This window comes from Lemur catta, chromosome 6, assembly GCF_020740605.2.
Source record: "Lemur catta isolate mLemCat1 chromosome 6, mLemCat1.pri, whole genome shotgun sequence".
In the NCBI taxonomy this organism is placed as follows: Eukaryota; Metazoa; Chordata; class Mammalia; order Primates; family Lemuridae; genus Lemur; species Lemur catta.
The window spans coordinates 68,286,022-68,310,967 of record NC_059133.1 but is presented as its reverse complement, the minus strand read 5'-3'; the positions used below and the strand labels follow the sequence as shown (position 1 = coordinate 68,310,967).

General features: G+C 39.8%; 1 protein-coding gene across 1 annotated transcript in view; it reads left to right on the top strand.

Annotated features, from left to right (window-relative positions):
• The first annotated feature begins 22,381 nt into the window (after positions 1-22,381).
• Positions 22,382-24,946, top strand: part of FGD4 (FYVE, RhoGEF and PH domain containing 4) — a 142,616-nt gene continuing 140,051 nt past the window's right edge. Inside the window, exon 1 of the mRNA XM_045554048.1 lies at positions 22,382-22,419. The gene's annotated coding sequence lies outside the window, so the exon portion shown is untranslated. The remainder of the gene's footprint in view (positions 22,420-24,946) is intronic.

Here is a 24,946-nt window from a genome sequence, read left to right as displayed (position 1 = left end):
AGGTGTTTATTTAAGTATAATTTGAGTAAAATCCTAGTAAATGTTTTAGCTCTCCTATAGCTATTATTAAAAGCTATCTAAAATTGCTTGAAATGCAGGAGATGCATTGTGCCAATTTTTGCATTGTAATTGTGCACTTTTGCTATGTGATCAGAGTGTACCTGTGTGAATATTGCTGTAATTTATGGCTTCAGGAGAACAGGGATTAGGAATGTATTGTAAGGGGGCAGTGGGTGAGCAGCCATCCTTTAGTTGATCTGTTTTCCTTTCTTTGTCCTTTTTCATGGCACCTGAGTAATTGCTATTTTAGTGACTCACATGAGAGTAGTATAGTAAAAGAGTACTGCCCCTTGCTTGGTTCTTCTGGAATTGCCAGTCTTAGAAGAATATATTCTGCTCAAAACTCAAAGGTAGGTTAGGAAGACAAAGGGAGGGGTGGGAGGGTTCTTTTATAATCGTATTGATGAAATTGATATTGCTAATATTGTCATTTTAATTTTGGATCTGTTTCGGTCAAAACAAAGTTCCGGTCATGCCCTTACACCCTTGAATGTACTTAATCTGGAAATATTTGACCAACATAATCAAAAGCTATGCTGAAGGAATTGATAAATGTTCAGAAGAATTAGAACTGCTATGTATTCTAAATAAGTCCAGTGGATCCTTTTCCACAAGGGGATACAGCCCTTTGAAATGGACGTCTCTATGAACAAATAATCTGGCGTTTTCTTTTGTGAGCAGTCTGAGACTTCCTCCCCTTTTGTATTTGAGACACAATGGTCTTCAGTCAGCTAATGAGCTGGGCTTCTTTTGCATTTTTGGTAAATGCTTATTTGTGCATTGTTTCTGCATTGATGGAGTGATATTTGGGACAAAGTGAAAATGGGAGAACATGAACTGGTATAACCTGTTCTGTGCCCTGTAATGAGTAAAAGTGTGCTTGAAGGAATTGAATTATTTAGAAACCTTTAGATTTTAAAAAGCAAAATAAGGCTTATATCCTCTGTTTTTCATGTACTTCTACATTATGTCATTAGAAAGTTACTTATAAGTAAATACATAATTTCTACCAGGAAAAACAGTGAAGTTTTAAGTATTCTATTTTAACATTGTTTATACTGTGGTTTTTTTTTTAAACTAAAAATCAGAGTTATTAATACATGAAGGAGAATCATTGTGGGACATTTTATATTTTAGCCTAAATGTGCCTTGGCTTGTTTTTGTCCATTAACTTAATTCAACATTGTTACACCTGAAATAATAATGCCTAAAGATGTCGTGATCCTTTTAAGATGAGGAATTGTGTAATTAGATTATTTTTCTTACTGCTTACTGTTCCTCATTTTTGGAACCAGTTTATCCAATACATGTTACAAGTATACATCACAAATACACTGTAGCATTTTTAGCGTGAGGAAGGAAATTTTTAATATCTAATTGCTGGGGTCTTTTGCAAGAAAAGACAGTCTGTGCTTGGTTTGTCAAATTAGTATAAAATAATATATACTGTTAGAGCATTTAGTGAGCTTCTAGGATGTCTTCAGTGGACCCAGCACTCAAGGGTTGCATTTTGTGGGGTTTTTTTTTATGTTTTTTTTTTTGAGACAGAGTCTCACTCTGTTGCCTGGGCTAGAATGCCGTGGCGTCAGCCTAGCTCACAGCAACCTCAAACTCCTGGGCTCAAGTGATCCTCCTGCCTCAGCCTCCCGAGTAGCTGGGGCTACAGGCTGACTACCACCTACTACCACCATGCCTGGCTAATTTTTTTTTCTCTATATATTTTTAGCTGTCCATATAATTTCTTCCTATTTTTAGTAGAGACGGGGTCTTGCTCTTGCTCAGGCTGGTCTCGAACTCCTGAGCTCAAACAATCCGCCCGCCTCGGCCTCCCAGAGTGCTAAGATTACAGGCGTGAGCCACTGCGCCCGGCCTGTGGGTGTTTTATGTAGAAGTATGTATGTATGTGTTTGCTGGACTCTTTTCTTAAAATGATTAGTTTATCAGGCACTATTAAAAATATTATACTGTAACTTGTACCTAGGATTGCCTGTAGCATATGCAAATTGTAGTGGAAACCAGAAACAGGGTCCTGAGGCCGAAAAGGACTTTGGAGAGTGTCTAGTACCTTGATCTTCCAACTCTGTTTCCAGGAACTGGGGTAAAAAGCTCTGCTATTGAAATTGTTAACAAATAAATGACTAATACTTAAATGATGACAGGATTGTTTTCCTTTCTGTGAGATAATGAATAGAACTTCCTTAAAATTTTTTCACTCAGAAAAAAATTTTTTTTTTTTTACTTTTATCATTTTTACCACTTGTCTCCTTAGGAGTACTGAAAACTTCAAGGTGAAATTCAGCAAGTACAAATGAATACAAATTAAGAGGAAAAACTCACTAGCTGTCCCCCCACTTTGTGGCCTTGTATGCTTGTGGCTGTGATTTTCATTTTAATTTATAATATATATCATATGATTGTATTTTTCACTTATAAGATTCTCCTATGTGTGATGGAACTGATATCAGTATTTTATTGTATTTCACAGAAACATGTTCTGCAAAGAGCACCGTGAATTTTAAGTGCTGCACCACCCAAACAGTTATTGGAACTAGTGAGTTTATCCCATATTCTCTTTCAGCAGTAAGGCCCAGAGACACATTAATGATAGGGTCAGGGTTGTATTATGCAGTTTCTAACTTTACATTCATTGTTCTCAATTTAACAGTAATATGTCACAAGTTTAACTGAATTTAGAGGGAGTTTTTTTGTTTGGAAAGCATTCATCCATTTTTTCAGTGATTAAAAATCCTGATTTTCACAGATGAGGAAACAGGCTCATAGAGTTTAAGAGATTTTCCTAAAGTTTGCCTAGAGTTTCTGTATTATTAATAATTAGAGAAGAAACTAGGTCTTTGTACTGGAATTATTGATCCTTCTACATGTAACTGTGGGTAGGGGAGAAATTATCAACAGGAGTGATAATACCTTCAGAAATATCTTGAGTCACTAATTCATTAGAATTAAAAACTTTCAAGGATTTAGACAGCAGAAAGAATTGGACCAGCAGATATCTATTTGAGAAAGTTTATCACTTTTGGTTGGAAAATTGTAGTTATTTGGGGATGTTTTATTGCTATTTATAAGGGTCATAAAACATAAACTTAAGGCACTTAAAGATGCTTCTGCATTTGGATTTATACTTAAAAAATAAAGATTTGCTCTGAGAGGCCAAGGCAGGTGGATGGCTCAAGGTCAGGAGTTCGAGACCAGCCTGAGCAAGAGTGAGACCCCGTCTCTACTAAAAATAGAAAGAAATGATCTGGCCAACTAAAAATATATAGAGAAAAAATTAGCCCAGCATGGTGGCGCATGCCTGTAGTCCCAGCTACTCGGGAGGCTGAGGCAGTAGGATCGCTTAAGCCCAGGAGTTAGAGGTTGCTGTGAGCTAGGCTGACACCATGCCACGGCACTCACTCTAGCCTGGGCAGCAGAGCAAGACTCTGTCAACCAACCAACCAATCAATCAATCAATACATACATACATACATACATACATACATAAATACATATATACATACATATACACATACATACATAAATACATGCATACATAAATAAATACATACATATATACATACATATACACATACATACATAAATACACATATACAGACATGCATACATAAATACGGAAATACATACACAAATACATACATAAATACACATATACAGACATGCATACATGAATACGGAAATACATACATACATAAATACATATATACATAAATACACAAATGCATACATATATACATACATACATAAATACATATATACATACACAAATGCATATATAAGTGCATACATACATAAGTAAATACATATATACATAAATACATAAATAAATACATATACACATCACAAATAATACATAAATTACATATACACATACACAAATGCATACATACATAAATACATATATGCACACACATAAATGCAGACATACATAAATACATACATAAATGCATATATACATAAAATGCATACATACATAAATGCATGCATAAACACATGCATAAATACACATACATGCATAAAATGCATGTATACATACATGCATAAATGCATATACATACATAAATACATACATGCATAAATACATACATAACCGCATGCATAAATGCATACATACATAAATACATGAATGCATACATGCATAAATACATACATGCATAAATACATTCATGCATACATGCACAAATACATACATGCATAAATGCATAAATACATGCATAAACGTACATATACATAAATGCATGCACAAAGACATATACATAAATGCATATATACATAAATACATACATAAATTCATACATAAATACATACATAAACACACATGCATAAATACATATATGCATAAATACATGCATATATGCATACGTGCATACATGCATAAATGCATACATAAAAGCATGCATATGTACACAAACACATAATTGCATACATAAATACATAGATAAATACATATATACATACATAAATACATATATGCCTACATACATAAATACATATATGCAGACATACATAAATAAATATATACACACATAAATACATACATAAATACATATGTACATGCATAAATACATACATACATGCATAAATAAATACATACATAAATACGTAAATAAATATGTGAAAAAGAAAGCAAATGAATTTAAAAATCAAACGTGTTTAAGAATACATATTTGTTTTAAATAAAGCAGGCTGTCTCACATCAATGAGAAACAAAAAAATTGATTATGCAACTGACTTTATTGATTTGATTGATTGATTGACTGGTGGGCTCTTGCTGTGTTGCCCAGGCTGGTCTTGAACGTGATCTTCCCACCTCAGCCTCCTGAGTAGCTGGGATTATAGGCATGAACCACTCTGCCCAGCTCTTACTCAATTAAAAGTGTTTTATTTATTCACAAAAAACTTTCCTCCTGTAAATTTTATGTTCTTTGAATTCTCAATTTGGTATTATTTAAAAGCAGGAGTTCTTACTTTCAAAAGAAGTTCCAGTGGTTACAAACTAGATTATCACTCTCACAGTGTCAGATAGTTGCAGGGACTTATAAAGACCTAAGGATTTGTGCAGGTTACTGGAATATATTCAGTGTGAAAATTCACTGAGCACAGTGTAGGGGTGAGGGGAGATTTCCCCTTTCCCCCAAAAGTTCACTGAAAGATCAACTCACAATTAAGGCAGATTAATAAAAGAAAGAGGTTTATTTACTGTAAGCATGGGGAGAGTCCCAGAGTAATTACCCAATATCCCAATGGGATCCAGATATTTTTATACCTGCCTTTTGGAGGAGAGCGGGAGATGACCAGTATAGGTAATTCTGTTTAGGGGCAATAAATGGTTGGTAGGGAGGATCAATGGATGGGGAAACAGATTGGATGGTAAATGATTCTCTTAGCAAATTAAATTAACCGGAGAGACAGGTATTATATGTAAAATGATTTGGGCCAGGTCTGGTTGCGTTCTTGATTTTCTTTCCTGGGATAACAGGGAAGGGAAGTCAATTCTTTTTGATATGTCTGTCTGGTTTATGCAGATAGATGGAAAGCCCCTTCCAATGCCTTTTTATCTCAAAGGGCCTTAATTCCAAATATTCTTTATACCGAAGAGTCATATTTTAGGGTGAAATTTCCTGAGCTCCTCCAATACTGTATGCACTTTTCTTTATATATATTTTGCTTCCATTCAACGTTGGAAAAGTAAAACACCCAAGAAGTGGCTGTATTTCTTGAATGGTTAATCTTTAAAAATTTGATAGTTGACATTAGGTGGAATAGTTATTTTGCAGCTTTGCCCAACCCTTCAACAGTTGAAGATTCTCTTTTGTACAAAATTTGTATTGAAAATGTCATTATGAAACAGCAGCAAGTATTATAACAATGTGTATAAAGTGATATAAGACCCACTGGGGAGAAGCAACTAAGTTTTTCCAGGGCAGCTTATGAAGTTGGAAATGATGAAGTTGGAACTGGATTTCTGGAGGATTAATAAGATAGAATAGAACAGGGAATAAGGGAGATAATATTTTGCCTGAGGGGAATAGCACCTACATGCTACAAAGAGCTCAGACACTATCCTTCACCCCAGGCTTTCATAATACTTTCTGAAATCTCCATCAGAGGCCTTCCCACATTATGCTGTACTTGTGTGTATTTGGTGATTATTATTTAGGGGAGACCGAACCTTCTAGGGCAAGGACCAGGTCTCACTTTTTTCCCCCAGTGCTTGGTCTATAAGTAGCCAGTAAGTGGTTGCTGAATGAAGGCAGGCATGAAAGACCGCATGTGGATAACATCTGGCAGTTTTGTGGGGCTCCAGAATAAGGCATGGAGTGGGCATGAGTTAAGAGGTGAGCTGGATACATACGAGTTTGCAGTTACACTTTTTATGCCATGCTAAAGAGTGTGGATGCATCTTTTAGGGAGTCATTGAGGATTTCTGAGAGGAGAATAGGGGTAACATAATCAAATTTATAATGTAGAAAGTTTACAGCTGTAAGCAGTGCAGAAGGGAGACTGGAGGAGGGAAGAGGTAGACATTGACTTGGAGGCTGGTTTTTTTTTTTTTTTTTTTTTTTTGAGACAGAGTCTTGCTCTGTTGCCCAGGCTAGAGTGCCGTGGCGTCAAGCTCACAGCAACCTCAAACTCCTGGGCTTAAGCAATCCTTCTGCCTCAGCCTCCCCAGTAGCTGGGACTACAGGCATGTGCCACCATGCCCAGCTAATTTTTCTGTATATATTTTTAGCTATCCATATAATTTCTTTCTATTTTTAGTAGAGACGGGGTCTTGCTCTTGCTCAGGCTGGTCTCGAACTCCAGAGCTCAAACAATCCGCCCGCCTCGGCCTCCCAGAGTGCTAGGATTACAGGAGTGAGCCACCGCACCCAGCCAGACTTGGAGGCTGTTTCAAGAGTTTAAGGCTAAGTAAGGTGTGGGATATGTACACACTAGTGGGTGGGCAGGACAATCCAGGTGTTGGGAGAAACTATTAGACCCTCTGTTTATTCTTAAAAATAACAAGCTATGCTAACATTTATTGTATATATTGAAAAATTAAGCTTATTAACACGTAATATATAGGCTGATGGTGGCTTCTAAGCCTGACAATGGGTAGATAAGGCTTCCTGAAAGACAGTGGGAATTCCCCCACTCAGAGGGGGGGAATTTTGTTCTTTGTTTTTAGCTTTTTGTTCTTTGCTTTTAGCATTTTGCTAAATGTTGCAGTTTATATTTTCCTGTTTTAGTGGATTTATGGAATATGTTGTGTAGCTTTAACTATCACAAAATGATGTGTGAGTGTAAAAACACTCTAATAAACCACAGTTAGGCCAGGTGCAGTGGCTCATGTCTATACTCCCAGCACTTTGGGAGGCTGAGCTGGGAGGGCTGCTTGAGGCCAGGAGTTCAAGACCAGCCTAGGCAACATAGTGAGACCCTGTTTTTAACCCCCCCCCTCAAAAAAAATCCAGGTGTGATAGCATGTGCCTGTAGTCCTAGCTACTTGGGAGGCTGAGGCAGGAGGATAACTTGAGCTCAGGAGTTTGAGGTTATAGTGAACTATGATCGTGCCACTATACTCCTCCAGTGTGGACAACAGAGTGAGATCCCATCTCTTAAAAAAAATATTAATAAGAAAAAGAAGCCACAGTTTGAAGGTAAGGCTAAAAATGTGAGTGAACTCTAAGTAGGGCTTTTACTTCTAGTAATTCTGAGCCACATTATGATGCAAATAGCACAATAAGGTGGTCAAAAAATGTAAAATCAATTTATCACAGAGATTCTTTGAAGTCTGAATTTACATTCGCTGTTGTTAAGCAGGACCCTTTGCCTTAAGTTTTATCATGTTTTGAGATATTAGCTAATATTATAAGGCAAATATTTAAAATGCTTTTCATTTTATCTTTGTATCATCTTATTCAAAGTCCTATTTTTATGTATTTTGTAATATGTCAGTACAGTAGTACATGCATAGAATTTGTAAATGTGTACATATCCCGAGTGCAGAGACAAAAAGTTTCAATGGATTGCATGACAAAAAAAATTTGAGACAACTTGCTCGGTTTAAAGAAAGATGCTGAAAAACTAAGGCAAAGGAGGATTGGTCATTTGAGGACCTATTTAGATTCTACTAGGTACCAGTGATTCTGTGGTTTCCTTTGCCTGTGTTATGTGATACAATGTTGACAGTAATCCTGTGAAATAGGTATTGCCATATTATAGCAGGCAACACTGAGGCTCAGCGAAGGGTGATAACCTGCCCGTGATCACAGTCACTGTATTGAAGATGCAGTATTTCAGCCTCAATCTCTTACCCAAGCTCTTTCTACATATTGTTTCTAATGAGTTAACTGGGCATTTGAAAATGCCGTAGCTGAGATAAAGAACACAAGTAACTGATTTTCTCCAGTAGGTTACTAGTTGAATTTTTTTATAAGGATTTATTTATATTAACTCTACCTGAGACATCTAATACATACATGATGTGTGTTATTTGTTTTTGTGTCTGGGGTCCATAACTTATCATGTTCAAAGTTAATATTGATTCTTCTAAGTTTCTGTTTGATAATATTCAGTTAGGAAAAAAATATTTTTTCCTGTGAGAAATGATCATATTTTGAATTAGGAGCATGTGGGGGAAAACCCCATAATAACTATGTAAGTAATTAAAACTGGTATAAATATAAAATTTACTGATTTATTTTTCACACTCTTTTCAGATGAAGGTTTTCACAGCTGTTCATGATTCATGATATCTCCAAGCTAGTAATAAGTTTTCAAAGGATTTCTTCAGTCATCGAAGCTCACAAGTTGAAACAAAATGCCACAATACTTAGGCTTTTCACCTGATGAGTTTAGTAGTAACATTTCCATTTATTCATCTGTTTTTCTACTCCTTCTGACATCTTTTTGCCAGGTAGTTTATTTATCTGCTGTGAATTTAGCAGAAGTGGAATTTGAATCTGCATAGTTTCACAGAGCACTGAGAGCAAGCTCCTATAAAACAAACAGTCCTTCCTGGGGGAATTTCAAGAATGTTATGCATTTTTAAAATGGAAGTATCTGCTGTGTTTCTCTGTTCCCACAGTTTATGCCCTTTGCCTTATAACTGTTACCCTTTTTAATCTTTATAACAGTTTTAACGGTGACCTTTTTAGTTATGGATTTAGTTTGGTTTCTGCATAATATCAGGTGGTTTATAACAAGTAAACAGTGCATATCTGTGATAGGAAAGTTGGTATAAAAATTACTTTTCCATTGTCCACGTGGCAGCCTTAAATGCCATCACAGCCTGTCCTGTGGTTTGCCTCTTTTTTTAGGTGGGTGTCAAATACAATGGTGCATGCAAAACTTTTAACCCAAGGTTTTTCCCTTTTCTGGTTCAAGGCAATTAACTTTCATTATCATTCATTTATACGCTCTTTCCAGGGTTTACTTACCTTTTATATTATTGCCATGTAGACTTTACTGTGCACTAGTTTATGCCTTCTCCTATTTCTTTTTCATCAATAGGAAGCCAATTATATACTTTTATTTAAAACTAAATTTAATTTTTGTCCAAATAAGTTTCCAAATATTTCTAAAAATAGACAAAAGATTGGAGGCAAAATGCTTGAGGACCCTACATAGCTGTTCCCCTCCCACCCAATTGTTGCAGAAAAGTAGAAGCAGGGTCACAGTGAAGGAGAGAATGCAGCCAACATTTGCCAGGCACAGTGCTCAGCTGTTTAGTAAATGTGATGAATGTATTATCCCCATTTTACACTGATGTAAGCTGGGCTTCAGAGTATTTACATAACAGGCTCTCCAAGGTTGTATCACTAGGAACTGACAAAGTGGGAATTCCATACCACAATTTCTGACTCTAGTACTGTTGCTCTAATGTATCTTTCTTTCTTTCCCTTTCCCTTTCCCATGAATGAGACGGGGTCTTGCTTTTGCTCAGACTGGTCTCGAACTCCTGAGCTCAAGCAGTCCTCCCGCCTCAGTCTCCCAGAGTCTAATTTTTCATGAAAGAGATAGCCTATATATAAAAAAGCCTGTGGCCCGGTGTGTTGGCTCATGCCTGTAATCCTAGCACTCAGGGAGGCCGAGGTGGGAGGATTGCTTGAGCTCAGGAGTTCAACACCAGCCTGAGCAAGAGCAAGACCCCATCTCTACTAAAAATAGAAAAATTAGCCGGGCGTCGTGGCACATGCCTGTAGTCCCAGCTACTCGGGAGACTGAGGCAGGAGGATCACTTGAGCCCAGGAATTGGAAGTTTCAGTGAGCTGTGATGATGCCACTGCACTCAACCCATGCGACAGAGCAAGACTGTCTCAAAAACAAAACAAAACAAGCCTAGCTTGGTATCCAGGACAGAGTAGCATTTAGTAAGTGTAGTTTCCCAACTCTTTCTTTTTTACTGAACTTTTCTGCCGTTCAGTGAAGCAATTAATTAGAAAGATGTAAAGGGGATTAGCTGCAGTGTTTCCACTTTTTAGGACAAGGAGCAACTTGAAATGTGTTACGGAACTATGCTTTTTTGGTCCCATTTTGGCTAGCCAGGAAGGGACCACTTACAGAATTTTTCTGTATTGAATGTAAGTAGGAGCCAACAGAAAGCTGTAGAAAGAGACTTAATGTGACACCTTCTTAATAACAAGGGGTTGTGAAAGATTTGTTTGAAAGGCTTTTTAAAATTGCTTGTTTTTAAAATAAGTAAGCGTTTCTGGAGCTCCTGACGCCAAGAAAGCAGTGAAGGGGAGTCTAACAGTTTTGGGGCAGCAAACTTGGAGATACATTCAGTAGTGATGAGTGTCATCAGGGCCCCCGAGTGTGACTGGATTCCTGGTCTTGGGCATCTCCGTGGACTGCCATTCACATATGCTAGGTTGTGAACGCCCCTTCATTTCCCTGGACTTGTGCAGTATGATGGGGTTGAGTCTAATTGGTGGATACAGTCAAAGGAGAGATTATTTTCTATTTGCATGAGTCTTTAAGCCTTTTTTTTTTCTTATTAAAAACTATTTATTTATTTTTTATTTCAGCATATTATGGAGTTTAAGCCTTTTTAAAATCCCATTTATGTTATATTTTACCATTTCAAAAAATGTTAGCAAATACAGTGGCTTTGGAGGTGATGGCTCCTCTGGAAATGAAGTTTCTCATCATAAAAACAAGCTTTGGGAAGAAGGAGACATCAAAGAATGGAATCCAAGGGGAGGATCCCAGTCCTCCCTGGTGGCAGAGGCAATGAGTGGCTCTTACCTAGTCTGTCCCTTGAATTCAAGGAGGCAACATCTGCAGTCATGTGAATCTTGCTGCCACTAGGTGGCAAGAGAGAGGCAAGAATTCTAGGCAGACCTCTAAGATTAGGGAGCCTGGTCAGTGGTACCTGGCAGGGGTGGGAGGTAGAGTGTGGGCACTCAGGGTGCCACAGGGAAAGAATTTATTATGCCTTAGAGTTTATTTCTGTGCCACTTATCTTTATTCTTCCGCTGGTGCTGAAATTTATTACTTAGGATGTGTCATCTTAAAGGCATAAATCATTAGCTGTTGGAAACTTTGCAAAGTCCTGCTATCGAGGAGCTAAGGCACTGTCATCCCTATGTACAAACAAAGGTTCCTAGAGGTTGGCTTTCTCAGGATCTCACAACTATTGATGATTGCTGGCCGGTCTTGCTCTTTGAGTTCCACTTATGTGCCAGTTACGCTGTTTTAGGTGTAGACTATTATGGAAAAAATTAGAGACTGGAAAATGTTTTAGATTCCACCTTCTGATTAACTATAATCTTGAGTGTAGACCCTGTATAGCCCAAAACGGACAGTTCGGGTCAAGAGGTGCTAATGCCCGTACTTGCCAGTGCCGTGTCTAGGAGATGACCTTCATTAGGCCGTCTCTTAAAATGCAGAACTATAGAGTCACAGCAGCCACCACATTGGGCTGTGAGGATTGAAGGACGAAGGCAGTATGTGTACCTGGCATATCATCTAGCACCGTACCTGAAAATAACAAATATTAATATTTTCCCTCTTCACCTACCCTCTCCATGATGATTCTTTTCATATCTGTTTGTCTGTCTTGAAAATGTATTAGTGATCTGGGTTTATTAGTGATTAGGTAGAATCAAAGTGCTAAAGTGGGAGGGAAGACTTTCCTTTCAATAGTCCAGACCTTTAAACTATCTTTTCTTTTTTTTCTTTCTCACAGCAATGGACTTTTTAAAAGTAGTGTTACTATGGAAGCTGAGTATGTAGTGCTTTCCCACTTCTTTTCAGAGGAGTGGTCAGTAACCATGCTTTAGAACAGTGGCTTTCAAACTTTTGAATAACAGTCCACTACAACAGTGTGTGTGTGTGTGTGTGTGTGTGTGTGTGTGTGTGTGTGCGCACGTGCACGTGTTTGCATGTGTGTCTGAAATAAAACTTGACCTTTCTGTGTGCATACTCACTCTGCTATTTTTTTTTATCAGACCCACTAATGGGATGAGACCATAGTTTGAAAAACCTTCTGCCTTACAGAAAAAGATCAGAAGAAGACATTCTCCTTTTTTTTTTTTGGTTTATTTTTCTGTCTTAACTGGAGACCATCCAGGTTGGCAACATCCAAGGGCCAAATTCAAAACAAGAAGGGTATATACTCCTTGAAATAGGTAAGGTCGGATCCTAGACGCTGGTGCTTCAAACAGTGCTTTAAGGGCGTTGAAGTTTTCGTCAGCTCATCCCATGCTTGTGCCACAACCATGACATAAAGCAGTGCGAATGTAAAGAAAATGCAACATAAATACTGTGAATCACAGCTAACATTTTCGCTAAAACTTTCACTTACCCTGTATTTCTTTCGTGGGGAGATTTTAACCTAATTTTTTGCACTTTTTGGCTCAGTGGGCTTGTGTTAACTCACATCACTTAGCAAATACACTTGAGACGATGTTAGAAATACAAGTGTGAACTCTTGACTGGAAATTCAGTGGCTGCCTGAGATGCTGACTGAACAGGGCAGCCTGTGTCCACCAGGTGCCTTCTTGCTCAGGACTTGGGGGTAAGGTCTCATTTGCTCCCCATCGATAACCCTGAGAAAAGATGAAATTGTCGTCTTTATTCAAAACAACCACCACCAACAAAAATAAGCAAACAAAACGCAAGAGCTTAGATAACTTTTTCTAAGTCATATCGCTAGTAAAAAAGAGTAAAGCTTCCACCCAGGTCTGTCTTCATATTAAAAATCTTGAAACAAATTCCTTCACTATGTAATTAAGAATATCAATGGCAAGAGTCACCTTTATTGTTGATTAAAATACTGACATTTTGGGCAACAGATTAGTTGTTTAAAGAGTATAGCGCAAGTAAGTATCATTCATGTATGATTGTTTAAAGGTAAATAACCCATTCTTCTTAACTTTTAACTCCAGATATCTAAGGTGTCTTCGTTGGGAAGAACATTGATATAATCCCTACAAATATATATTTTGTTACTCTGAGCAGCAAATCTGGATGACTGTGGTAAACATCCCTGTTTTATGATCTGTCATCTTTACTGTTTTTGTTCTGAAAAGCTGTTAAGTATAGGGGGACAGATAGTGTCATTTTTGGCAACACCAAGGTCTGAAAAACGGATGTGAGAATTGAAATGAGAACTCAGGCCTCTGACCACCTGCCCACTTTGTGATGCCCTGTCCCTGTGGGCAGAATAATTGAATGTTGTGGGTAAAGACATGAGGTCAAAAATGGCACAGGAAGAGGACCTTACAAGGTACTTGCTACTTGGGTTTAGAATATAACCCTGTGAAGACTGTTTTGTTGATGTTCTATGAAGTCATCCCATAAAGGAAAGAATTCAGTAAAGTTTTGCACTTATAAGACACTCATTTCACATAGCCAATAAGTAGCCAACTCAATAGGTAGAAATATCCTTTAACTTCTGATTTCCATTTGGTCCTAAGTTTCTTTTAATTTTTGCTAAGCATTTATTTGCATGTGACCCAATGAAGCATGCTATGTATGTAAACACTGGATTAGTCATGGTTTAACATAACACATGGCCAAGTGTGTTTGGCCTCATCCACCTGAAGTTTATGATTCTATAAGAGATTAAAGAAGAAGGACAAGTGCATGTAGGCCATTTATATCATTTGACTGAAAGTCTGATTAAATAATAATGGAAGAATGAGAATGATAAATTTTGAGAGCTTATTATGTACCAAGTAGTATTCACAGCATTTTACCCGTTTCATATCATAAAATCTTATTAAAACTCCAATGAAGGACTGTTCTTATTCCAATTTTTACAAATAAGGAAACCAAGGGACAAACTTATTTATTTATTTATTTTTTTAAAGAGGCAGAGTCTCCCTCCGTTTCCCAGGTTAGAGTGCGGTGGCATCGTCATAGCTCACTACGGCCTCAAACTCCTGAGCTCAAGCAATCCTCCTTCCTCAGCCTTCCAAGTAGCTAGGACTAGGGGCACGCACCACCATGCCCGGCTAATTTTTTTTTCTTTGTTCTTTTCTTTCTTTCTTTTTTTTTTTTTTTGTAAGAGACAAAATCTCGCTATGTTGCCCAGGCTGGTCTCAAGCTCCAGGCCTCAACTGATCCTCCCACCTCACCCTCCTGAGTACCTGTGATTACAGATGTGAGCCACCATGCCTGGCTCCAAAGAGTCTAACTTAATAGTAAGGGTTATAGTTTCATAAGTGATAGACCAAGCAAATCTGACTCAATGTGCTGTGCTTTTAATAACTATGTTTTACTCCCTCCTTATGTAAAATGTAACAGACATTAAACTAAGTTACTAGAAAATGGGTCTAGTACTGCTAATTGTAGGTTTATCATGAATTTACAGTCTAAACTTGCACAAATCACTTCATCTATTTTTGCCTCTGTTTCTTCATCCTAAATTATGAATATCTGTTTTACCTACAATTCCAATTTGTGATAGAGATTAAGGCCAGAGAAGAATAGTGGCTGCAGGGCGATAATACATTATAGAAATGAGATAAAATGGGGAGAATAAAGATAATAGAAAGTGACAGAAAGTACAGTTGACCTTTCAACAACATGGGGTGAGGAGTGCAGTCAAAAATCTCTGTATAACTTTTGACTGCCCTAAAACTGCTAATAGCCTACTGTTGATCAGAAGACTTATTGATAACATTAACAGTGGATTCACACATATTTTGTATGTTATATGTATCATATATCTGTATTCTTACAATAAAGTAAGCTAGAGAAAAGAAAACCTTAAGAAAATCATTAGAACAAGAATATATGTTTACTATTCATTAAGTGGAAGTGGATCATTATAAAGGTCTTCTTCATCCTCATCATCTTCACCTGGAGTAGGCTGAGGAGGAAGAGGAGGAGTTGGTCTTGCTGTCTCAGGGGTGGTAGAGGCGGAAGAAAATCAGCCTGTAAGTGGACCTGCGCAGTTCAAACCTGTGTTGTTCAAGGGTCTGCTGTATATTTTTAAAATATTTAAATGTAAGGAATTCTTTGGAATGTTTTGGTGAGAGAAAAATAATAGGTATGTGAATTGTCAGGGTAAGCTCCAGGCACCCATGGAAGGATGAGGGGAGGGGCCAGAAGTAGCCGGGGAAGCAGCACCTGGGGCTCAGAGTGGCAGGATGGCTGGGAAGGGCTGCCCCACCGGGAGTCTGGATTGCGGGAAGGTGAGAGGAGGCAGCTGCGGTGGGGAAGGTGGAAGGAAGCGTAACCACAGGTGGTGGAGTTCCAGTGGGCCACGTGCTCAGCCGGGCAAATGTTCGATTAGGCCATGGTAACTGGATGGGGAAGTTCCCCGCTATTCAGGGTGACGTTTGGTAATATTGAGGCATTTTGGGGTCTTTCATAATAGAGAATAACTGCACGAGGCACTGACGCAGGGGTCATGTACTTTCTGCTCCTGCCTGTGTTCTTCCTTTTCCTTGTTTCCACAAGGACCTCAGCAGGCATTGCCGAGGGTTACCTGCCTAATCGTGTGGTTTTAGCATTTGTGTTTTTAAGCTTTAAGAGGAGAGGCTGCACTGCCTTCATAGCCCATTTCTCCTCTTCTTCTTCTCTCTCTTTTTTTTTTTTTTTTTTTTTTTTGAGACAGGGTCTTCCTCTGTTGCATGGGCTAGAGTGCAGTGGGGTGGTTGTCATAGCTCACTGCAACCTCCAACTCCTGGGCTCAAGCAATCCTCCTGCCTTAGCCTCCCAAGTAGCTGGGACCATAGGCGTGCACCACCACACCTGGCTAATTTTTCTATTTTTAGTAAAGGCTGGATCTTGCTCTTGCTCAGGCTGGTCTTGAACTCATTACCTCAAGTGATCCTCCCACCTTGGCCTCCCAGAGTGCCAGGATTACAGGTATGAGCCACTGTGCCCAGCCCACATTTCTCTTCTTAGGAGTCTAATGAGTAAAGAATAACAGGCCAGGCAAGGTGGCTCACGCATGTAATCCTAGCACTCTGGGAGACTGAGGCCAGGTGGTTGGGGTGAGGATGGGGAAGGGTTGCCTGTAGTCCCAGCTACCCTGAGGCTGAGGCAGTAGGATCACTTGCGCCCAGGAATTGGAGGTTGTAGTGAGCTACGATGATGCCACTGCACTCTAGCCGGGGCAAAAGAGTGAGACACTGCCTCCAAAAAGAAAAATGGATATTAAGGTGTCCCCAGCTATATCCATTCCGGGGATAGCCATGTTTCCCCAAAGAGCATGGTTGGCCGGAGAGCACGGTGAGAGGAAGAAAAGCTAGGCACACCCTAATCAGGAGAAGCCATTTGTCCCTCACTGAGTGACTCTTCCTGTGTAAGTATTAAACTGCTGGTAGCCAGGCTATGACTTCCCAAGGGCTCTGTGTTGGTCAGAATTCTCAGTAGAAACAGAACTAACAGGATGTGTTTGTGTATCTGTGTATATATATACAGTTTGCCCTCCATATCCATAGGTTCTGGAACTGTGGATTCAACCAACCATAGATCAAAAATATTTGAGGGAAAAAAATCCACAAAGTGCTAAAAAACCAAAACTTTAATTTGCCAGATGCCGAGTTGCTACATTGAATCCACTTGAATACAGTGATTTCTAGGCATTATGTTAGGTGCTAATGGTTATGTAATCTAGAGATGATTTATGGGAGGGTGTGTGTAGGTGATATGCAAATACTGCATCATGTTGTGTCAGGGACTTGAGCATCTGCAGATTTTTGTGTCCATGGGGTCCTGGAACTAACCCCCTCTGGTTACCAAAGGACAATTGTGTGTGTCCGGGTGGAGGGATGTGTGTAGGCATATTTCACTTTATTGCTCTTCACAGATACTGCAGTTTTTACAAATTGAAGGTTTGTGGCAACCCTGCATCAAACAAATCTGTCAGCACCGTTTTTCCAACAGCATATGCTGACTTCATGTCTCCGTGTCACATTTTGGTAATTCTCACAATATTTAAAAAGCTTTCATTTTTGTATCTGTTATAGTGATCTGTGATCAGTGATCTTTGATGTTGTTATTGTAATTGTTCTGGGGTACTTCGAACCATGCCCACATGAGATGGTGAACTTAATTGATAAATGTTTGTGTTCTAACTGTTCCACCCACGGGTCACTCCACCTCTGTCTCCCTCCTCTCAGGGCTTTCCTGTTCCCTGAGACAACAATATTGAAATTAGACCAATTAATAATGCTACAGTGGCCTCTAAGTGTTCAAGTGAAAGGAAGAGTCGCAGGTCTCTCACTTTAAATCAAAAGCTAGAAATGATTAAACTTAGTGAGGAAGGCATGTTGAAATCCCAGACAGACCAAAATCTAGGCCTCTCGTGCGAAATAGCCAAGTTGTGAATGCAAAGAAAAAGTTCTTGAAGGAAATTCAAGTGCTATTCCACTGAATACGTGAATGATAAGAAAGTGAAGCAGCCCTTTTGCTGATATGGAGAAAGTTCAAGTGGTCTGGCCAGAAGACCACAACATTCCCTTGAGCCAAAGCCTAATTCAGAGCAAAGTCTTACCTAACTCTCTGTAATTCTATGAAGGCTGAGAGAGGTGAGGAAGCTGCAGAAAAAAAGTTCGAAGCTAGCAGAGGTTGGTTCATGACGTTTAAGGAAAGCAGCCGTCTTCATAACATAAAGTGCAAGTGAAACAGCAAGTTTTGTTGGAGAGAAGCTGCAGCAAGTTATTTAGAACTGCCGTCCCCAACCCCTGGGCTGCCTAGGTACCCATCTGTGGTCTGTTAAGAAGAGGGCAGGCATCACCACCTGAGCTCTGTGCCCTCCCCACCCCCCATGGAAAAATTGTCTTCTATGAAACCTAGGAACCAGGCCACACAGAAGGAGGTGAGTGGCGCGTGAGTGGCGAGAGAGCAAAGCCTCACCTGTATTTACAGCAGCTACAGCTGCTCCCCATCACTTGCATCACCGCCTGAGCTCCACTTCCTCCTTGCCCCCAATCCGTGGCAAAATTGTCTTCTATGAAACTGGTCCCTGGTGCCTAAAAGTTTGGGGACCACTGATCTAGAAGATCCAGCTAAGAGCATTTATGAAGGTGGCTGCACTAAAAACAGATTTTCAGTATAGACAAAACAGTCTTATAGAAGCCTTGTATTAACAGAAGAAGATGCCATCTAGGACTTTCATAGCTAGAAAGGAGAAGTCAGTGCCTGGCTTCAAAGGACAGGCTAACTCTCTGTTAGGGGATATTGTAGCTGGTGGCTTTAATGTTGAAGCCAGTGCCCATTTACCATTTTGAAAATCCTAGGGCCGGCCGGGCGCGGTGGCTCACGCCTGTAATCCTAGCTCTGGGAGGCCGAGGCGGGTGGATCGCTCGAGGTCAGGAGTTCGAGACCAGCCTGAGCAAGAGTGAGACCCCGTCTCTACTAAAAATAGAAAGAAATTATCTGGCCAACTAAAAATATATATACAAAAAAATTAGCCGGGCATAGTGGCGCATGCCTGTAGTCCCAGCTACTCGGGAGGCTGAGGCAGTAGGATCGCTTAAGCCCAGGAGTCTGAGGTTGCTGTGAGCCAGGCTGATGCCACGGCACTCACTCTAGCCCGGGCAACAAAGTGAGACTCTGTCTCAAAAAAAAAAAAAAAAAAAAAAAAAAAAAAAAAAAAAGAAAATCCTAGGGCCTTTAAGAACGATGCTAAATTTACTGTGCCTGTGCTCTATAAATGGACAACAAAGCCTGATGACAGCATGTCTGTTCACTGCTTGGTTTCCTCAATATTTTAAGCCCACCGGTAAGAACTCCTACTCAGAAAAAAAGTTGTCTTTCAGAATATTCCTGATTGTTTACAGTGTACCTGGTCACCCAAGTGCTCTGATGGACACGTACGAGGAGATGAATGTCATTTTTATGCCTGCTAACACAACATCCATTCTGTAGCCCATGGATTATGGACTTTTGACTTTCATTGTGTTAATATTTAAGAAATACATTCTGTAAGACTATAGCCACCATAGATAGTGATTCCTCAGATGGACCTGGGCAAAGTCAGTTAAAATCCTGGAAAGGATTCAACATTCTAGATGCCCCCAGGCCTGTTAGGAATTGGGACCCACAGTAGGTGGTGAGCGGGTGTGGGGAGCCAAGTGTATTTACAGCTGCTCTTTATTGCTTGAATCACTGTTTGAGCTCTGCCTCCCCCCTTCCCCCCACCCTCTCCGTGGGAAAATTGTCTTCCATGAAACTGGTCCCTGGTGCCAAGAATGTTGGGAAGTGCTGACTTAGAAGAGTCATGATTTGTGGGAGGAGGTCAAAAATATCAGCGTGAATAGGAGTTTGGAAGAAGTTGATTCTGACTCCCCTGGATGACTTTGAGGCACACAAGACTTCAGTGGAGGCAGTAACTGCAGGCGTGGTGCAAATAACAGAAGAACTAGAACTAGAAGTGGAGCTTAAAGATGGGACTGAATTGCTGCAATCTCATGAAAAAACTTGAATGGATGAGGAGTTGCTTCTTATTGATGGACAAAGAAAGTGGTTTCTTGAGATGAAATCTACTCCTGGTGAAGATGCTGTGAATATTGTTGACGTGACAATAAAGGATTTAGAATATTTTATAAATTTAGTTGATAAAGCAGTGGCAAGGTTTAAGAAAATTGACTCTAATTTTGAAATAAGTTCTACAGTCAGTAACATGCCGTCAAACAGCATGGTGTGCTACAGAGAAATCTTTTGTGAAAAGAAGATCGATGTGGCGAACTTCTTTGTTGTCTTACTTTAAGAAATCACCACAGGTCCCCCTGGCCCCCCCAACTTCAGCAACCACCACTCTGATCAGTCATCAGCCATCAACATTTTGTCAAGAACCTCCACCAGCAAAAACACTATGATTCACTGGAGGCTCAGGTGGTCATTAGCATTATTTTAGCAGTAAAGTATGTTTAATTAAGGATGTACATTGTTTTAAAAGACATAATGCTATCGCACACTTTCTAGACTACAGTATAGTATAAACATATATATGCACTGAGAAACCCAAAATTTGTGTGGTTTGCTTTATTGCGATATTGGCTTTATTGTGGTGGTCTGGAATCGAACCCACAGTATCTCCAAGTATGCTTGTGTATGTGTGTATATGTATACACACATGTAGACATAAAGATTTATTATATGGAATCAGCACACAGGATTATGGGGGCTGTCAAGTCCAAATCTGCAGTGTGTGCTGGTAGGTTTAAGGACCTAGGACAACCAATGGTGCGGATGAAGTCCAAAGGCCATCTGCTGGAGAATTTCCTCTTGAGAAGCTGCTCTTTCTTATTCAGGCCTTCAACTGATTGGATGAGGCCTACACACGCTGTGGAGGGCAGTCTTCTTTACTCAGAGTTCACTGATGTAAATGTTGATCTCATTCAAAAACACCCTCCAAGTTGACATCTATAATACAATTAACAATCACACCTCCCTACGGAATGTGCCACAGCTAGGCCTTCCCACCCCCAGAACTTCTCTCAAAATATGGTATTTTTAGCTAAATATATTTTATTAGGTATAAATCCTCAAACCTGGCCAGGCACGGTGGCTCACGCCTGTAATCCTAGCACTCTTGGGAGGCCGAGGTGGGTGGATCACTCGAGGTCAGGAGTTCGAGAGCAGCCTGAGCAATAGTGAGACCCTGTCTCTACTAAAAAATAGAAATTATCTGGCCAACTAAAAATATATATAGAAAAAAATTAGCCGGGCATGGTGGCGCATGCCTGTAGTCCCAGCTACTTGGGAGGCTGAGGCAGTAGGATCGCTTAAGCCCAGGAGTTTGAGGTTGCTGTGAGCTAGGCTGACGCCATGGCACTCAAGTCTAGCCCGGGCAATAGAGCGAGACTCTATCTCAAAAAAAAATCCTCAAACCTATTTGAGTCAAATAAACTAATAGGTAAGAAAGCACTTTAAATATTGTGAAGCAGTTACAAATGCAAGGAATTTAGGGGGGGCAGTGAGTGAAGAGGGTGTGGGTAGAGGTTATTGTCATTGTGTGGACTGTCACCTGTCGTAAGGATTACATTTGGCGAGAGAACAATAAGCCCTTTTTTCATTTTGTGCTTGGAATGTATGTTACTGTATACAAAGCAATGGGGGGGGGGTCTCCTTAGAACCTCCTCTTAAGTCCACAGGAAAATTCTGTCTTCATTCTAGGGGACAGTGGCTTATGGGACCTTAGGAACCCTGGCTCTAATATCCAATCATTGTAGCTTTTGACCTTCTCTGCCTGCTGCTGACTCTTCAGAGGACTTCCTTGTGGTGGTGATAACCCACTGGTTGAAGAATTCAATATAGTGGAAGTTAATATAGTAGCTACTGTTGAACCACATTGTCTCGTATAAACCTTGAGGGAATCTAATACGGTGGAGGGTGTAGTTACATTGCTACTCTTACAGATAAAGCAACCACAATCTTAAGTCTTCTTGTCTGTGTCTAGCATATAGGTGCTCAATAAATATTTGACTTAAAATAAACCTTGTTCTATTTCTTTTCTCTTACCTTTGATTTTTTTCATTTGTCTCCTATATGAAGAATGCTATGTTATTTTTAAGAGAAATTATTAATAAGTAAATAGAATTTAGATCTCTTCCTTGAGGAATTTTTAACCAAGATTAATGTATCCTAATATCAGAGTGAAAATAAACTGCTTAATACAAAATACCATCCAACACGTTTCAAAGTAGAGGACTTTCCTATTACTTAGACTTTTTATTCTAGAGAGCAAGCCTTTCTTTAGTTTAACTTGCAAAAGAGGCAGTGTTTTTCTTTGCCAGTACTCTGTTAATAGCAAAATGTTCATTAATTAAAAATAGCTGCTCGATACAGGAAACAGCTCATGTAGCAGCTTCTGACACTGTTCTAAAAACAGACGTGAGCTCCTCGAGTGCTAGAGAAGAATGAGCACTGAAAACTGAACAAATTCAGGTAAAGTCTGTTTTAAGAAAGATCCATGTGTCTTTACTTTAATGTTTTCCTGATTATAAAAGTCTTACGTGTTCACTATTAAAAAATATTATAGTAAGATATTATGTAGAAAGTGAATATCTCACCGAATTTGTTGCATCTCTTTAGTCTGTTGGTTTCTAGCAGATTTTTAAATGCATACACAAATAGCACATACTTAAAATAGAATTGTATAAAAAAATACAATAACTTGTTTTTTGTTGTTATAGATTAGACATTTTCCATATCATTCTTTTAAAATTCTCTTCCTTTATTTTTACTATCTTTTTTAAAAGACAGCATAGTAGTTTACTATAATTTCTTTAAATCAGTTTTCTATTAATAGAATTGTGGATTGATACCCTTTTATATAAAAACATTTTTTTTCCTTGGAAGTCATTGTTTCTAGATCAGATACACTTGTCATTGAACACATTTACCAAACATAATGTGTCAATAGTGTAATATATTGAGATTTTACTATGTATCTAGAACTTTTGTAAGAACTATCCTGTGAAAATTAGAAGAACAATTCTATCTTACGAGGGAATTGCCATTTTTGTCCCTCCTCTAGAGAAGCAGAAAGCGTTCCGAGTTCCCCGTATGCCACGTTCGTACTCCCTAGGATGGACTGAAAGCTGGGGGTGCCTGGGTCAGACAGGCAAGAGCCCCTTAAATCCAAAGAAGCAAGCGGGACACCAGCTGCCTCAGTGTGAGAGAGAGCAGAGCCTACACGTTCTTGTGGGAGTCACTGATGTTTAAATATCTGCCGGTTTCCATGACAGGTTTTGGAAAACCTGCTGTTTTCACCCTGTGAGTGCTTTGAAGATTTATTTCCTGGGCTATTACCACAAATTGTTTGGTGTAGTCCTTGCTGACTTCCAAATTCTGGTGTGAATTTACTGGGTACCCAGGGCCTCTCCGCAGACTGGTCTGTACCCCGGTGTGCCTTACCAAACACCGAGAGTTGCCAGCTGAGGCTGAGATGTCCCATCCTTGGCTGTCCCTCCCTGTTGGCCTTCGTAGCTCTGCTCGTTGTTTTGTGTTACAAATGGAAACTTTAAATTTTTGTCATTATTAATTGCTTAGGCTCTGTGATAATTAATTTTGGGTGTCAGTTTGACTGGATTAAGGAATACCTAGAGACCTGGTCACACATTCTCGTGGAGTGTCTGTGAGGGTGTGTCCAGAGGGGTTTGGTGTTTGAATGGGGAAGATCTGCTCTTTCTGCGTATGAGCACCATCCAGTCGGCTGGGGGACTTGGCAGAACAAAAAAGGCAGAAAGAAGATGATTCCCCCACCCCCTGGCCATTCTCTCTCTCCCCCTTTCTCTCCCTTCTCCTCTCTCTCCTCTCCTGGAGCTGGAATGCTCTTCTTTTCCTGCACTTGGACATCAGAGCTCCAGGCTCTTCAGCTTGTGCACACTAGGACTTACATCAGTGCCCCCCCCCCCGAGGTCTCGAGCCTTTGGCCTCAGACTGAGAATCACACCATTGGCTTTCCTGGTTCTAAGGCTTTGAGACTTGGACTGAGCCAGGCCACTGACATCCCTGGGTCTCCAGCTTGCAGCCGGCCTGTCATGGGACTCTCAGACTCTATAATCACTGGAGCCAATTCTCCTAACAAATCCCCTCTCACTGTCTGCATCTGCCTATATCCCATTGGTTCTGTCTCTGTGGAGAGCCCTAATGCAGACTCTAAGAAAAGTCTCCTGAGGCTTAGAAGGTGTGTTTCATTTGTTTAAATTTTAAATTGATCCCAGGTATAATGTATTAACTTTTCAGAAGAAACAAAAGGTTTATTCCTCATTACATTTCTTCATAAGTAACTAGTCTATTGGGAAGTTTAAAATACCACCAGAGGGGACCTCTGTTTTGGTTATTTATTGCAGTATAATAAACCACTTCAAAACTTAGTAGCTTAGAACGGCAATTTATTTTATTTTTATTTTTTGAGACAGGTTCTCATTCTGTTGCCCAGGGTGTAGTATGCAGTGGCATCATAATAGCTCACTGCAACCTCAAACGTCTGGGCTCAAACCAACTTCCTGCCTCAGCCTCCTGAGTAGCTAGAACTATAGGTGCTTGCCAACATGCCCAACGAATTTTTCTGTTGTAGAGATGGGGTCTCACTATGTTGCTCAAGCCGGAGAACAGCAATTTATTATCTCTCATGATTCAGTGGCTGATCAGGCAGTTGTTCTGTTCCATGTGGTGTTGTTTGGGTGCTAGAACGGCTGTGGTCCTCTGAGACTCGGATGGGGGCTCAGCTGTGTCCCAGTGGCTGCTTGGGTCGCCTGTGGATTGGTGTCTGAGTTCCAAAAGGGAGGCAATGGATGCTGCTTGAATATTGAAGAGCTATGCCCAGAACAGGCCGTATGCTAATGGTCAAACCAGTAATAAACCCAGCCCATAGTCAGTGCGGGAAGGGACTAAACAAGGATGTAAATGCCTGCAAGTGTGCTTCATTTGGGATGATCCCCAAAATAGCAACTGGCTATAGTGTGCT